The sequence below is a fragment of the Piliocolobus tephrosceles genome, chromosome 15 (assembly GCF_002776525.5).
Source record: "Piliocolobus tephrosceles isolate RC106 chromosome 15, ASM277652v3, whole genome shotgun sequence".
In the NCBI taxonomy this organism is placed as follows: domain Eukaryota; kingdom Metazoa; phylum Chordata; class Mammalia; order Primates; family Cercopithecidae; genus Piliocolobus; species Piliocolobus tephrosceles.
The window spans coordinates 46,184,892-46,202,884 of record NC_045448.1 but is presented as its reverse complement, the minus strand read 5'-3'; the positions used below and the strand labels follow the sequence as shown (position 1 = coordinate 46,202,884).

Genomic DNA, 17,993 nt, shown 5'->3' with positions numbered 1-17,993 from the left:
ACCTTCCTTCCCTCCACTTCTGAGACTGCCCCGCCAACTGAGAATGCCTTGCAAGGGGACTCACAGATGATCACAAAAATAATAAAGATAATTGTTATCTTTACATATTTTTGCCCCCTCAAAATTAATGTATTGAAATCTTAACCCCCAAAGTGATGCTATTTGGAGATGGGGCCTTTGGGAGGTAATTAGGTTTAGATGAGGTCATGAGGGTGGGGCCCCCATGATGGGATTAGTGTCCTTAGAAGGGGAGGAAGAGACTGGAGTGAGTGAGCTCTCTGCCATGTGAGCAAGGAAGAAGGCCCTCACCAGAGCCCACCCATACTGGCTCTCTGATCTTGGACATCCAGCCTCTAAAACTGTGAGAAGTCAATGTCTGTTGGTTAAGACACCCAGTCTTTAGTGTTTTGTTATTGCAGTCTGAGCTGATTAAGACAAGGATGACCATGATAAATGTTTACTGTGGGTTTATGCTGTGGCAAGTTCTATGCTAAGTGTGTTATATCTTGGTGATGTAACACATCTCACTGAACTTTCAAAACAACTCCACTTGAAGGGTACTGCTATTAGCCCCATTTGACAGGTCTGCAAAGCGAGAAATAGAGAGTTTAAGTAACCTACTCCTGTTAACACAGCTACTCAGTGAGGAAGCCCAGATTCTAACCCAGAGAGTGAGAAAGAGGCCAATGTTCCTCCACCCACATGATGCTCTGAAGGACAGCCTGCACTCCTTACAGAAAGTCCCCAAGCTCTCATCTGAATGGCTGTCATCACCAAAGAGTCCAGCTGCCTGTGGCTTCCCCAAGAACACAATGGACAGGCTCTGGGCTTCTTCCTAGGTTCCTGACACCTTCTAGAAGGTCTCCTAGAAGGTCCCCTGCACAGGTCAGCTTAAAATGCACTGGAAGGCTCTGTGCCCCCAAAATATCTCCAGGCATCAGCGAGTGCCTGACATCTCACCATAACAGGGCCAGTCTTCAGGGGAAGAAGCATTGCTCCTTCCTGGACCTCTTTGAATGTAAGGTTCCCTGAAGTGAAGGTCATATGTGTGACCCGAACAACAGATTAATCCAAGAGCATCTTGTTATTGGAGGGTAGGGTAAAGGGAAGGTAAAATTGAAGGTGAAAAGTGAGAATGGGACCAAATGCGCAGTGTATGCTTTCAAGGAAGCAGCAGCCTCTGAGCAAACAGGAAGCTGTTTATTGGAAATCTGCCCTCGGTGTTCCCAGACTGCATCTTTAACACAGGCTCAGATGACCCAGGTGGAGGTCTGCTTGTGGACCCCCTGCTTCTTGACCCCTAGCCTACCTGGGTTTCAACTGGTACTTATTGTTTCAAAAAGTCTCTGACATTGCCGACCTTCTGGGTAAAGAAAGCTCACCACCTCCTACCCCGCTCCAACCTAGGGGTCTTGACCTGCTGACTAAATTCTCACAGGAGGACCCAGGTCTGTTCTAGTATAGAGACAGCAATACACACACCTGCAGAAGTATGGTAATCACTATTTGGTGCTGCCATCATAGGCAAGTTTTTGTTCCACTTCATACTTACACAATGTTTAGAACGTTCTACTATTTTTATAAGCAAGAACAAAAATGTGATCACCAAAAACCAAATCTATTCAGTAGCCCTTACTTGCTATAAATTTACCTACAGAAACCCAATCCAGAAACAACAACCCTGGGCATCGTAGGACACAGGATGCAGGTTCTTTTTGTAAAAGAGCATCCTGAACTCCTTTCACAGGATTCGCCATGGAATACATTTGAACAGTAAGCCCATCCCCTAATGCATTTAAGATGCAATTTGATTTACAAATCTCTCAAATTGACTAGTTGTTTTCAACCTGGGAAACTATTTTCAGTTAAGATGATGATGGGACCAATCTAATTTTCTCAAAGGAACACTTATGATGGTGGTTACAGTCCTCCCTAAGAGACTTATTTCTCAACTTTTTACAGAAATGACTAGCAATGAAACCAAACGTTCTAAACTGTGTTGACATCAATTCAATAGGGCAATATAGCAACCAATTAATTTGGCTCCATTCATTTTAAAGTTCTCTCAGCGGGGTGCCTTGATACCTGGGGGGAAGCTATTTAAAGTTGCTGGGGGTGTGGAGGAGGAGCCTCAGGCACGGGCTAGGCAGACAGCCAAGGATAACTCCTGTAAGTCAGAGTTCTAAGTCCAACTTCCTCCAGGGTTTCTATTACTGTTGCCCCAAAGGAGCATCTGCACTGCCTTTTAAGTCAGATTTGATGTCAGATATAGAAAAACAGAAGGTCACAGGAGGGAAAGAACATGGGTACACTTCATGCTTCAAGTGAAGCTCGTGTGCAAAGCTACAAAGCAGGTGACAGGAGAAAGGGGTTGGAGCCTGTGGCTAGTGAAAACACCCCAATTCCACATTCCTCTGGGCAGGAAAGCCACGGGTCAGGCCAGAGTATCCTCAGTTCTGTGACCCACAGGTGGAGAAGAAAGTGGCCTATAGGATGTGAAAAGGGGAGCTACTAGGTCCCTCAGTCCTCAGGAACCTCCCTACTGGGGCCTGGAGTCCACCACCAGAAAGGGATCCCTTCAGCATTTCCCTCCGCTATGAAAGGTCTTTTCCAAAATGTAGCTCCCATATATGTATGAACTTAATTCCTTTGTCCCACTGGTCTATATGTCTGTTTTTATGCCAGTACCACACTGTTTTAATTGCTGACGTTTTGTGATATATTTTGAAATCAGGAAATGTGATGCCTCCATCTTTGTTCTTTTTACTCAAAATTGCTTTGACTGTTCAGTCTTTCATGGTTCCATACAACTTTGAGGATTTTTTTTTTCTGTTTTTATTGAAAACACCTTTGAGAATTTGGTAGGAAGCATATTAAATTTGCAGTCACTTTCAAAAAAATATTAATTCCTATATGGGCATTTTAACAAACACTAATTCTTCCAAGCCAAGAAGTGTCAACAAGATCAACAACTCTTGTTGATCTTCAACAAGAGTGCCAAGAAAATACAATGGAAAAAGGATATTCTCTTCAATAAATGATGTTGGGAAAACTGGACATCCACATGCAAAAGAATGAAACTGGATCCTTATCTTTTACCATACACAAAAATCACCTAAATGTGGATTGAATACTTAAATGTAAGCCCTGAAACCATAAAGCTCCTAGAAGAAAACATAGGGAAAACTTTCTTGACATTGGTCTTGGCAATGATTTCTTAGATATGACACCAAAAAGGCAACAAAAGCAAAAATAAGCAAGTTGGACTACATCAAACTAAAAAGCTTCTGCATGGCAAAGGAAACAATTGACAGAATAAAAAGGCAACCTGCAGAATGGAAAAAAATCATTTGCAAACCATATATTTGAGAAATATATCATATCCAAAATACCTAAGAAACTCCCACAACTCAATGGCAAAAACAAACAATTCAGTTTAAAAACGGGCAAAATAACTGAGTAGATTTTTCTCTAAAGAAGACATACAAATGGCCAACAGGTATACAGGTATTTAAAAAGATGTTCTACGTCACTAATCATCAGGGAAATGCAAATTGAAGCTACAATGAGATGTCACTTCACACCTATTAAGATGGCTATTTTATATATAAATAAACATATATATATATATAAGATAAGTGTTAGCAAGGCTGTGGAGAAAAGCGAACGCTTGTTCACTGCTGATGGGAATGTAAAATTGTACAGCCACTAAGGGAAACAGTATGGAGGCTCCTTAAGAAACGAAAAACAGAACTACCATTTGATGCAGCAATTTCACTTCTACAAATCCAAAGGAATGAAAATAAGGACCTTGAAGAGTCTTCATGCATCTGTACTCCCACATTCACTGCAGCATCATTCACAATAGCCAAGACATGGAAGCAACCTAAATGTCCATCTATGGATGAATGGTTAAAAAAATATGGTGTATTCATCACATACGCACAAAAGAAAACACAAGGCAGAAAGGTATTTTCCAAATATTTAGAAAACATTAACATTGGTCATTCATTGACACTGGTGGAATTACAGGTGATTTTTACTTTTCTCCTTGTGCTTCTTTGTATTTTCTAAAAAGAATCTCTATTGCTCTTTTTAAAAAGATACAACAAACATTGAGAAACCATAATTCAAAAGAGATTGTCTTCTCAAATGAATGACTTACACTAAGATGCAGTGTTCTACTGTCTTCAACCCTAGTTACATAGATGACTAAGTAAAAGCCAAAGAGAGCCACTTGATACTTTTATGGTGTAAGGCTAAAGGAAAGCTGAAGCAGATTTCTATGTCCTTAGCATAGCTTTCTTCCTTGATGTAAATAAAATGCTTTGTTACAATTTCTAAAAAAAGAAAAAGAAAATATGGTGTATTCATGCAATCGAATGTTACTCAGCCACAGAAAAGAAGGAAATCCTGCCATTTGGGGCAGCATGCATGGGAGGATATTGGCTAAGTGAAATAAGTCAATGGTAGGACACATACTACATGATACCACTTATATGAGGAATCGAACGTGGTTGAACACATAGAAGCAGAGAGCAGAATGGTGGTTGCCAGGGGCTGGGAGAAAGGAGGAATCGGGGAGATTTTAGCAAAAGAGCACCAAGTTCCAGTTATGCAAGACGAATAAGTCCTAGAGATTGTGCAGCTTTGTGCCTATAGTTAACATACTGTATTGTATACTTAATTTGATAATTAAGTGTTATCACAAAAAAATAAATAAAATGCAACTCTCATAGTAGAGGTAATATGTATGTGTCTAATGTATAAAATAATAGATACACAAACATATGTATATGTGGATGTACATATAGTATGATACTTTATATAATACATATTGATCCATAATACAGTATATATAATATGTATGATATATATATATAGTTTTGCTGAACTATTTGAAGGTTATAGATGTAGTTCTTCACTCTTAAATACTTCAGTCTTTATCTCCTAAGAACACAGACATTCAGCTACATAATCACAATAACAGAGTCAAGAAATTGAACACTGATATGGCATTATCTAATATATAGTTCGTATTTGAATTTTCCCAATTGTTTCCCAAGTGTCCTCTGTAGTTTCTAATTTTCATCCAGGAGGTACCCAGAGCTCATGCCTTGCATTTGGTTGCCATATCTTCTTAATCTCAGTCTAGAACCGTTTCCTTTACTGTTCTAGATACATCTATGTGTCCTTTTGATGATACATTTATATAGCATCCAGGATGTTGTCATACTGAATGTTTCACAACCTGAATTTCTCTGATTGTTTCCTCCCAATTAGTTTCGGATTAAATGGCAAGACCACCACAAAGGCCTATGGATCAACAAATTGGAATATATACATCAAGATCCCCATAGATAATGGCTTAAATGACACAAACATAAAATTTTCATAAGATATTGACTATAATCAGGAATTTTAAAATGCAAAGCAGAACAGTTTTGGCATACCACTGACATACCATTTAATACCTAAAAAAGTAACCAATTGGTTTTAAAATTATTTTCCATTGTTGGTAAGTCGACTATGAAACTGACTTATTCATTCACTGCTGGAGGCAATGCCAGTTGGCAAAATGTTTTCAGAAAGCAGTATCACAAGACACAGAGACCACACAGGAAACGCCTCAAAGAGATTCGCATCCTTTGATTTGGCAACTCCTTAGGAATTAACTCTAAGTCAATAATTAAACAAACTAAAAGCCATGTCCTTATAGATGTTTCCCTTTGCATATCTATATTAGCCAACAAACAGAAATGACTTGACTGTCTACTATTAGGCAAATGGTCTGATAAATTTCACTACCTTGACAGCAACTTTAAAAGGGTGAGGAAAGACCACAGAAACCTGGAGAAATGTGATGTAATATTATGAAAAAAGAATGAACAATAATACACCTCTATGTCAAGCAAATTTGCAGGCTGAAGATAAGAACGGTGCTCCACTAGGATGATGGGATTAGATAGGCTGACATTTGAAAAAGTGTTCTCTAGTGCTCTTTAATGACTTTTTAAAGCTTTCACTTGCCTAAAAAGCATTAGGTAATGAGGTGTTCCATCATGCTGCAGGAGTCGGGGGCTGCTTGGCACAAATAGGAGGTGAGGGAACTGCAGCTTGCCGTGGAGAAGGGGAGAGAAGAGGGAAACCACCAGCTTCCCAGCTGCCTGTGCCTCTGGACTGAGTAAACACCGGGCCCACTGCACACCAGAGTTACTGGACCCATCCCCCTTCACCTCTGAACCACTCCAAAAGATGCTGGCACTGGACGCACTCAGCCATGCTCAAACACAGTGACAGTTCATTTGCTGTGACCTCTGAGGCAACACGAAGGTTGGCTGACCTCCCGGAGGACCCATTTGGTTCTTTGGAGGTCCCTTGTTTTGTGCCTGAATCTGCCTCACTGCAGAAGGGGTGAATTTGAGTCAAGGAAATGCCAAGACAAAGCTGGATAACTTTTGGGAAGCTTCCTGTGGAAATGCAGAACTTGGCTGTGCAGATGTAACAAGAATTCACAAAAGCATAAGGCTAAGCAGGGACGTCCTCTGAAGCAGCTTCAAGACCCACAGTAACCCCAACCTCCAACAACATTCCAGGGATGGTTTCTCCTTGATTCCATTAGGCTATGAACTTCAAACTCCAGAAGCTTTTATATCAATGAACATTTTACGGCCCCAGTGCACGGGATAATCTCTCACAGGCTGTAGGCAGGTGGCAAGAACAGCAAACAGGGGGCTGTACTGTGCAGTTCTTCTGCTTGTCTAACTTCACCTGGCCCCTTTTCCTTGGGGGTGAGACTTCTCAGTCTGCACCAGAGGAACACTCAGGGACTCAGGGAGAGACGGCCTCTGGTGCCAAACCCTAGACCACATTTTTTGGCCAGTCTGGTCACTGAAGTTTTCACTGTTCCACTGTCCCTTCTCTTACCCACCACATCTCCTCCCACACAAAAAGCAACCTGGAAAAACTGAACACCCTCCTCATGTGGGATCATGGGCACCCACAACCTCAGTGTTCTTAGGATGCCTTTCAGTTTAGGAATAGTCGGCAAAGAATTTCTTTGAAAAAAAACAAAACTTTTTTTTTTATTTCAATAGCTTTGGGGTACAAATGGTTTTTGGTTATGCAGATGAATGATATGGTGGTGAAGTCTAAGATTTTAGTGCACCTGTCACCTGAGTAGTGTACACTGAACCCAACAGGTAGTTTCTCATCATCACCTCCCTCCTATCCTTCTCCTTCTGAGTCTCCAATGTCCATTATACCACTTTGTACACCTTTGCATACCCTTAGCTTAGCTCCTACTTTTAAGTGAGAACATGTAGTCTTTGGTTTTCAATTCCTGAGTTACTTCACTTAGAATAATGTCCCCCAAGTCCATCCAAGTTGTTACATAAGACATTATTTCATTCTTGATTATGGCTGAGTAGTAGTATTCCATGGTATGTATGTTATGTATGTGTATGTGTGTGTGTGTGTATGTTATATGTGTGTGTATATATGTATGTGTATATATGTATGCGTGTGTGTGTACGTATGTGTGTGTGTGTGTGTGTGTGTATATATATAATTTTCTTTATCCACTCATTGGCTAGTGAGCACTTAGATTGATTCCATATCTCTGCAGTTGTGAATCTCTAACAGTGAATTTCTAACACACACCGACGTATGCCTGGATGCCAGCAATGCCTTCTAGAGTACATGGAGCAAGAACTGCCAAGAACAAGGGTCAACCTTGCCTGGGCCAGACTTGCCGACATGCATGATCTTGGGGCACCACTGTCATTCCTCACTGCAGGACAGTCCCCTACCCTTTGTGTTCAGGGCACACAGGGATCTTTCCCTAGACAGGTACACTGTGGGATCTTCTTTCTTTTCTCTGAGCTCTCTGTTTTGACCTCCCCTTTCTGCCAGTGTGGTTGAATGAGGTGTTAGCAGACTGGACAAATTTTGTTCTTTCCCAAAACCTGCCTAATATCCTTGAAGAAGTCATTTAATCTCTTTGAGCCACTGTTTTCCTATGTTATCTATCAGGAAAGGGGCAATTCCATGGCTCAACCCAAACCTCAACTTGAGTGGAGCAGCACAGACCCATGTTGGATCCCAAGGCAAAAGGAAAAAAAGAAAAAAGTGAGTCATCCTGACTGTATCTTTACTTCAAATTTTGTTATTTCCTTCATTAATCTGATTTTCTAAACTACTACATTACAATATTATTTATCTTGATTCCTGAGACTTGGGGCGGCCCTAAATTCTGCTTGCACCATAGTCCTGACCTTGACTATAATGGTTGATAAAGGCCCACGTGAAGTTCTCCTTCCTAAGCACACCAGGCTTCGCAAAGGTGGTGGGAGGGTGGCTCCTGTTTGCCCTTCTCTCCCTCTGCGGTCTACTGTGGGGCGGTAGGTAGGCTTCCAGGACCTCCTGCACCCCAGGGGACACTCCAGGATGGAAGTGTCCAGAGAAAAGTGACAGAGAAAAAATACTGCCAAAAATGTGATCGGTTCAGATGGTGACTGTTGAATTTCGCCTGGCATCTAGCAAATGCTGAAGGGAGGGTTTTCTCCTTCTATGACCATGGCAATGGGGTTTGGAGCTGGCTCTGGATCCTGTAGTACACACCACTCCACATCTGGGGACTACACATAGTAGACAGAAATGGCCACCGTGGGGGCCTTTACAGGAAAATCAACAAATGCTACAAATCAGGACTTCCTTGGGGAGGTTGTTGTTAAGCATTTACCACCAGCACACTCCTGGCCCTGAGGAGATCAGACATATACAGCCATGGTTCAGGTTCTTTCTCTTTTATCTTTCCAAAATCAGGCTGTATCCATCAAAGCTGTGGCTTTAGTTATCCAATACTGACTTCCAGAAACCCTGCATCTCTCTATCTCCCTGGAGCCAACAATGCCTTACTGAGGAAGAACGACAGCCTCAGCCCTGACCCTGCAGAACCTGCTCTGATGCTCCCTTGTGGCCCCCACCCTGCTGGGGTTCAGCTACCCCCAGATGTTACATACCTGCCACTGTAAGAGGGAGTGACTGCCTTATCTTTCCCACACCCCATCCCAAAAGGTTTTAGGACAGCTCACTCCATCTCCAGACCGGGAAAACTGTCAGGAAGACCGGGCTGGGCAAGGAACACTGACTTAGCTCTAGAACAAAATCAGAAATTGAGCTAGGTTGAGGAAAAGCCTGGGGTTGGGGTGGGGGTCAGCTCATCGGGAGGCTTTCCTTGGGATCCAGGTAAAGAGTGATTACAGTCTTCAAGATAATTTTACAACACAAAGAAAGCAATTCAACTGTCCTGGTATTTTGGTCTAAATAACTATCAAACCCTGGATATTCAAAAGTCGAAAGATGCCAGCTAGCATTTATGGGGCCCCTGCCAGATGCTGAGCATGATTCTAAGCACCTTAAGTGTATGAGGTACTACTATCTGACACACACGAGATAGTGCCCCACATGCGTGCAAGGTAGTAGCTCACACGTGTGACAGAGCATCACACACATGTGTGAGATAGTATCTCATACACACGTGCATGAGAGCATCACAGGCACCCGTGGTCATGTTAAGCATCTATGAAGTATCAATATTAAATATTCATGCAATATGTAAGCATCTTACATACTTCCTCTAATGTCACAAGGCATTACTTTTGGCTCAAAGAGGTTAAATAACTGTCTTGTGAAAGGCCATGCAGCCAACGGTAAAAGTTAGTTTGGGATTTCCCACCCTGGCCCAGCCATCCACATCTCCCACGGATGGCGAAACAGCCTAGTCCCACTTGCACCAACTGCGTGTGTAGAAGGTTCCTGTCAGCTGCTGATCACCCACCTCCCCACACATCTGCCCTTGCTTTCACCTAGAGACTTAGAAAAGACAGCTGAGGGGGACTGATTAAGTCATGGCACACCCACATAATGGAACTTAACGCAGCGGTTTAACAAAGCAGCTGTGCCAAGCCCACCAAGAAAGTAAGCAGAAAAAGAAGACTGAGAAACACGTCGATAGTGTGTATTTATTTGTATAAAAAGAGAGAAAAAAAAGAATATACTCAAACACATATAAGCAAGACTGCGGATGGAAAATTTCTGAAAGGGTATATAATAAGCTATTCATCCTGAAAATGTTTATCATGTGGACACTGGATTCCAGGCAATGTTCTAGGCACAAAGCGATAACCCATGGCTACTCTCTCAATTTTTGTTCTCAGAAATTCTGGATCTGGTCCTTAATAGACAGACAGGTCTCTGCTAACAAAGCAAGGAATTGCCATGATAGTCCAGATTACAGCGGTTATGACTGGGAGGTGCTCCTCACAGAAGCTAGGATGCAACCTTCCCCTCTCAATCTCTGGGCAGTCTACTTAACTTTCTGTTTCAATAATGCTCTGTTTTGACTTTATAAATTTACTGGTAAATATGCAAGGTCAATGGAAAGAAAACAAACCAAACAAAACCAGGTACGAAAAATCAAAGCAGCCGCGCCTTTTATTTTGTAATTTTCCATAGAAAAATAGATGATAATGTTTGCAAGTGAAATAAATACTTCATGACAGTGAGTTTTAAATATTGTGTAAATATTTATGTGATGTCAAAGAATATGTTCTACATGTGTACTCCCACAATGCATTAAAGAAAATTTGTTCAAAACAGGAAAGAGGAAACAGCAACTAATTCCCGCAGAGAGATTATTCGATGCTATCTGTTTCTTCCCAGAGAGGCACACAATGAGAATCAGAAACGTCTGAAAGGAGAGGTTTGGGATTGCCTGCATGTTTTATTCTGCGTGTAATCTAATCAGAAGAGAACCGGTGGCATTTCAAGATTAGCGTCTCAAGTTTAACATGAATCGTTGTTTCTTCTGCCTCTTGACTTTCTGAAGGATCTTCGCTGTGTTCATGGCAGGACTTATGCTCTGTCCAGGTATGAAAACAAAACTGCAGCTAGTGTTCACTATATAGGAAAAAAAAAAAGTGAAAACCTCAGACCTTGATATGGTAGGCGCAGCAGCACTAGGGTAAACTGAGGCAAAACATGGTGATTGTCGGATAGTGGGAGAAAAGAAGATGCCACACTCCAATCTCACTGCCCCATGGTTTCTGATGCCAAGCACACTGTGTTGAACACGAAGAAGCACTGAGGAGCAGTGATTTCACTTAAGCAGGAAGTCTGCTAGCCTCTAGCCTATATTCATTCATTCATTCATTCACCCATTCATTCATTCCCTCCTACATCCATTTACGTTATATATTAGAGTCATGGTGGAACTTTACTGCATGCCTCTGGTACCCAGGAAAAATTACTACTTCCAGGAGGAACCCACAGAGCAAAATCTCTCCAGGCAGACCTGCTGAAAGCTCAAAGAGTGCTCCCAGCCTGGGAAATCTGCCAAGTGGGGCACCAGCCAAGGGTGGGACCAGAATCCCTGTTGGTGCCAGTGATGATCTGAGATGAATCACAGGAAACTGAGCAATTGCTGCATTATCGGGCACCTGAGCACAATGGAGCTCACGTTCCATGAGGCCAGGTTCTGGCCACTGTTCATGCTTCTAAAATGCTGTATTAACACAGGCCAGTGGACAGCAGGACTCAAAGTCTTAGTAGGATCTCTGCCTGTCGCCAGGTGCTGGTTGGTGAACATGGAAAGGGTGTGAATTTGCCAAGTGGAGTGGGACATTCCTCCCTCAAACAAATAACAAGTCTTTTAATGCCATAGGCACTGCAGCCCTAAGGGCTATGGGGTTATTTATTGAAAAACCCACACCCTTCCAGTGCTGTTTGTAGCAGCCATTCCACATCACCCAGTCAGTGGCAGGCCACATTCCATGAGAGTAAAGCAAAGTGAACTCAAGATCACACCCTTCGACGTCACAAGGCTCCCAGCTACCTCACCTTGGGCTCCACAGAGCTTCTCAAAGGAACGTGCCTGCACAATTTCCCAGACTACCACAGTGAGCCAACTTTTTAGTTCCTCAAACTCCTTCTTTACTAAGGCAGTTCTGAGCACTTGCTAATTTTTAAGTCAGAATTCAAAAGAAAAATAATGATCTTTCCCAAGAGATCTGGAGTCCCAGCAGGACTCCCAGAACGTTGACCAGGTGGGTATTCTGATTAGATGACCTGGGAAGGGAGAAGAATTTCAGGGAGTCTGAAGATAAAATGGAGATAAAAGGCAATGAAAGAATGGTAAGGCAAAGGAAATGGAGAAAGAGGATAAAAAGAGGTAAAGGTGGCTGGGCACGGTAGCTCATGCCTGTAATCTCAGTACTTTGGGAGGCCGAGGTGGGAGGATCACCTGAGATCAGGAGTTCTAGACCAGCCTGGCCAATATGGCAAAACCCTGTCTCTAATAAAAATACAAAAATTAGCCAGGTGTGGTGGTGTACACCTGTAATCCCGGCTACTCTGGAGGCTGAGGCAGGAGAATTGCTTGAACCCAGGAGGCAGAGGTTGCAGTGAGCTGAGATGGTGCCACCACACTCCACCTTGGGCAACAGAGCGAGACTCAGTCTAAAAAATAAATAAATAAAAACAAGTAAAGATGATTATTATGCCACCCAATCTGAGCTGGTAGATACCTAAATGAACCCACATCTTCCCAGAAAGCAGATGGACTCATTTTACATAACACAATCTATTCTCCCTGGTTTTTTGGTTCCTTCTGATCAGGAAATGAGCTTGCCTTCCTTCCACCCTCCCTTCTATTGACCCAGGCCCATCTAGTCCCCATGACAGGGCACTGGGAGATAGACCTCCCTTAGGAAGCTTCACATAGGTGAACAAGCCCCAAGTCTTTCCACAGAAACAGCTGTAATGGCCACAGCTCTTGTGGAACTTGTATCTTTTCCTTTGGCTTCAAAAACCTGCTTCAATTAAACTTTTTCTTACCAGTTTTCATGTTCCACTGAGACTAACCAAAACTCTGCACATGGAGAGAGGGATGAGAAGGTCAAAAGCAATAATGCTTTTAATAACTGAAAGCATCCCAGAATCTAACTCATGCTCCTTCAGGGCTCATGAGCTCTGACACGCACATGCACACAGTGCCTCTCCCTGACACCCCCACTGCTGGCACTTCTCCCAAGCCAGGGGACATCATCATACAGGAAATTCGCCAGATTCCCAGTGATTCAGGCCTTAGGGCTTGACAACTCCTCTCTCCCCCCGAGCTGTCTTCTATAGTGAATCAAGAATGCTGGGAAAAGAATAGTCACTGTGTGAGGAAAAAAGTCTATTTCTAATAGCTCTGCAACCAACAGAAACATCAGCTAAATGCTGAACTGCATATCTATAAACTTCCATTTGGAGAAAATGAAAACTGCCAAGAGGGAAACAAAAAGGAGGGTGGGGTGGTGGGCGTTTTCAGTTTAATGAACCTGAGAAAAAATTCTGAGGCCACAGATGCTTAAGGGAGATCCATTTAGCTCAGTCCTTTGTGCTAATGAAGTAAAAGTAGAGACCAAATTCCTCACATGAGTGAGTTATCTTTGTCTAGAAGGTAAATATTATTGGCCACAGGCCCTGACTTAAATCTCAGCCAGACTTCTTATAGATATACATTCTTTAGGGCCCTGAGGGGAAAGTAGGAATGGTTCCGTATTACCCAACTTCTTTCCTAAAATTCACCTTCCATCCTACACCTTGCTGACCTCAGGAAAGCCCAATAGTTGTGTCTTTACTTAAAGTGTCACATTCCTAATCCAAAAATCTAAGCTCTGCAGATGGTAGTCATCCACCTGCCTTTTCAGAAGGTTTTGGTTTAAGCAGTACCTGGGAACAGGTAGCAAAGGCGAGGCTGGGGTTGAGGTCTACCAGAGTTTTAAGAATCCCTGGTAGCCGGGCACGGTGGTTCACGCCTGTGATCCCAGCACTTTGGGAGGCCGAGGCGGGTGGATCACCTGAGGTCGGGAGTTCAAGACCAGCCTGACCAACATGGAGAAACCCTGTCTTTACTAAAAATACAAAATTAGCCAGGCATAGTGGCATATGCCTGTAATCCCAGTTACTCAGGAGGCTGAGGCAGGAGAATCGCTTGAACCCGGGGGGTGGAGATTGCAGTGAGCCAAGATCGCACCATCGCACTTCAGCCCAGGCAACAAAAGTGAAATTCCGTCTCAAAAAAAAAAAAAAAAAAAGATTCCCTGGCAATGGAGTAGCACTACCCTGGCCAAGGCAGGCTGCTACACCTCTGAAATGCTAGCAAGCCTGGCTCCTCAGATAAAGCTGCTCCTGAACTCAAAGTCTAAATGCGGCCTCTGCCTGTCCCCAGGTGCTAGTTGGTGAACATGAAAAGGGTGTGAATGTGCCAAGCGAAATGGGACATTCCCCCTCAAACAAATAGCAAGCCTTTTAGTGCCATAGGCACTGCAGCCCTAAAGGCTATGGGGTTATAGACACCGACTCACGGAAACTGAATGAGACAATAAATCTTGACTACTATCTTAAGCTGCTAAATTTGGGATAACTTGTTATATAGTAGTAAATACTTAATTCAAGAGGTAATAAGTAAACTAGCAGGAGAAAGTTAGGGTAAACATTGGAAGGAAAAATGTTTTTAACTCTGAGACTTGTGCATTTGCTCAACCAATATTTGCTGGGGAGAAAAAGGAGGTGGGTATTGTGACTACTGTACTCGGTGTTACACATTCCTGCCTATGGAGAGAAGCAGAGGAAGGATCAATGCTATGATAGGTCAGCTTATATTAAAGTCACTATCACATGGAAATCAGGGCCTGTGTCAAAGCGAGTCATGCTGACCTAACCTCTGAGAGCTGGAAATTCAGAGACACTGACCAAGTCCTGGGGTCCTAAAAAATAAAGTGATCCCTCTTGCTTCCAGCACCTCTGTGTTCTCTTTACTCCTTAGAGCGAGGCTTTCAACCCTGTTGAAACAGAAAGCCTCTGGGAGGGCCATTATAAGTTCAACATAGCTGAATCTCAGATACTTTTTGGAGAGGTTGTGCTGGGCAGGTAGGAAAACTGCAGGGCAGAAAGGATTGTAGGAACTGCAAGGAGAGTGAGGTAGGAGCTAAATTTGGGGAATTTTGCAGTCAAAGGCTGATGGGTGCTTGGCATCTCTAAAGCAAAAGATAAAATATATTAAAAATGGAATGTTAGAAATAATAGGCACCATTTACAGCAGGGGTCCCCAGTCCCCAGGGGACCACAGTACTGGTCTGTGGCCTGTTAGGAACCTGACCGCACAGCAGGAGGTGATTGTCGGTGAGCAAGCATCACTGCCTGAGCTCCACCTCCTGTCAGAGCAGCAGCGGCATTAGATTCTCTTAGGAGCCGGAACCCTATTGCGAATTGCACATGTGAAGGATCTAGGTTGGGGGCCCCTTATGAGAATCTAGTGTCCTTCCCCTTCTGCCCCCAACACCGCTCCCTGCCCATCAGTGGAAAAACTGTCTTCCACGAAACCAGTCCCTGGTACCAAAAGGTTGGGGACTACTGATTTACGGCATAGCAGGTGATTAAACCGTATTTTCTCTATTTCTCGAAAGGATTCTACACGATTGGTACTACGACCTCCACCACACAATGAGGAAACTGGTGCTAAGAAAATCCAAGTGACTCACCCAGGCGTACATAGTTATTAAGTGGTGGAGTTTGATTTGGTCCCAAGGCCAGTCTGGTTCCAAAGTTCAGGTCTTTTCCACCATACCACACATATTAAAAAATATGAAATGAGGTTTCCCCCCGCTTTATCCCAGAAAACAAGCATTCTGTTTGTATTTCTCTAACAGGTGGTTTAAAGATTTTAAAGTGAACTTTCCTTCCCAAATGCTGTAAATGAAAAAATGATGTGAAAAATGATTAGCAGATAGGAAGAGGAGAGGCCAATTTCTTTTAAATGTATATGGGATCTGACAAGAAGTTCTGAAAGTTTTTTTGAAACCAGACTGCTGGAAAAAAAAAAAAAACAACCCGGAAAATTAAAACTCATGTAGACAACTCCCTCTCACACCACAACTCACATGCCAGGAAGCACAAAGAGGTGACAGAGAGAAGACCAGAGGTCCCACTTCAGCTCATTTGTACAGACCCTTGCTCCCTTGCTGTTTCACGCAGAATTTTGAAAGGTAAGAGGGTAAGTTAGGTGATTCTGGAGCAAATATAATCATCACACAGTCATTAACCTCTGGGAACAAAAAGTTTGTATCTGCTTGAGCCAAGCAAGGAAGAAAGTTTCAGATCAAAGTGTTCCCTAAATCTGATCTGAGCCATCCTGTGCCCATTAGGAACACCTAGCCAGGAAGAAAAAGTCTATTCTCTCTCCAGGTCAGTCCCCTCCTCAATACTGAGGCTACGAAGATTGAAATTAACGCTTCTGTTTTTTAAATAAACATGATCTTCTTTCTCTAAACACAGCAGTTAGCAAAGGCCCAGATCAAATCTACTTGGAAAGTCTGAAGTAAAAGGTTCAACTCTCATGCATCTGTGTGCATGTATGTGGTTAAGGCAGGAGAACTAAGATGAAGACATGACATTATATCATTTGTTCTTCCAAACCACCTGCCTGAGAAAAAGATTGCAGTGTTCAAAAAGGCATTACTCCTTCATTCTAGAGATGCCCTGGCCTCTCTGGCTAGCAGTCTGGCCCAAATAATTCCTTGGAAGTAGAGGTCTTCCTGCATCTACTGTCAAACAGGCAAGACCACGACAACGACCTTCCTCTTGCCCTGGGGAAGCACGGTGCATTTTAAAAGCTCAAAAGATATTATTCTCCCTATTTTCAGCTCACGAGAACTCCAGTTGATTTCTAGGTAAGAACTACCTGCAACTTAATTAGTCATTAACCAGGAGAACTTCAGGTTGACTCTTAACCTGTCAGCCTGAAATGTGCACCTGTTAGACCCCTGACGTGGCTCTGTCTGATGTTGATAGCTAGCCTGAAGACCTTTCTAGAGATCAGAAATTGCCTCCTGCTCCTTAGGGGGGAAACACATTTCCTGTTGGAGTGTGATGGCTAAAGGATTCTATAAAGGCAAAAATATGTGTTAAAGGCAAGAGGAGGGGGAAAATGGTGGTTCTCTCTTGCAGACAATAACCGCAATCCCTTGACAAACCTGAATTAACACACAGAAGAACTCCCAGAAATTAAAAAAACTCCCAGAAAATTAAAACTCACAGAGACAACTCCCTCTCACACCACAATATATATGCCAGGAAACAGAGGGGGTGTGTGAGAGGCCAGGGCATCTCAAGGGGGTGCTCCCTGGCAGGTGGATTGTGGTATGACAGGGAGTTGTCTTTATGAGTTTTGATTTTCTTTTCTTTTTTTTTTTTTTTTGAGATGGAGTCTCGCTCTGTTGGTCAGGCTAGAGCGCAGTGGTGCGATCTCAGCTCACTGCAAGCTCTGCCTCCCGGGATTCACACCCTTCTCCTGCCTCAGCCTTCCGAGTGGCTGGGACTACAGGTGCCCGCCACCATGCCTGGCTAATTTTTTGTATTTTTAGTAGAGACAGGTTTCACCATGTTAGCCAGGCTGGTCTCAAACCCCTGACCTCATGATCTGCCCACCTCGGCCTCCCAAAGTGCTGGGATTACAGGTGTGAGCCACCGTGCCTGGCCCAATTTTCTTTTCTTTCTTTCTTTCTTTCTTTTTTTTTTTTTTTTTTTTTTTTTTTTTTTTTTTTTTTTTTTTTTTTGAGACGGAGTCTTGCTCTGTCGCCCAGGCTGGAGTGTAGTGGCCGGATCTCAGCTCACTGCAAGCTCCGCCTCCGGGGTTTACGCCATTCTCCTGCCTCAGCCTCCCGAGTAAGCTGGGACTACAGGCGCCTGCCACCTCGCCCGGCTAGTTTTTTGTATTTTTTAGTAGAGACGGGGTTTCACCATGTTAGCCAGGATGGTCTCGATCTCCTGACCTCGTGATCCGCCCGTCTCGGCCTCCCAAAGTGCTGGGATTACAGGCTTGAGCCACCGCGCCCGGCCTCTTTCTTTCTTTCTTTCTTTCTTTCTTTCTTTCTTTCTTTCTTTCT

The 17,993-nt window shown here is 43.2% G+C and overlaps 1 protein-coding gene across 2 annotated transcripts in view; it reads right to left on the bottom strand.

Moving 5' to 3' along the window:
• Positions 1–17,993, bottom strand: part of PRKCE (protein kinase C epsilon) — a 526,340-nt gene that overhangs the window by 200,877 nt on the left and 307,470 nt on the right. The window lies entirely within an intron of this gene.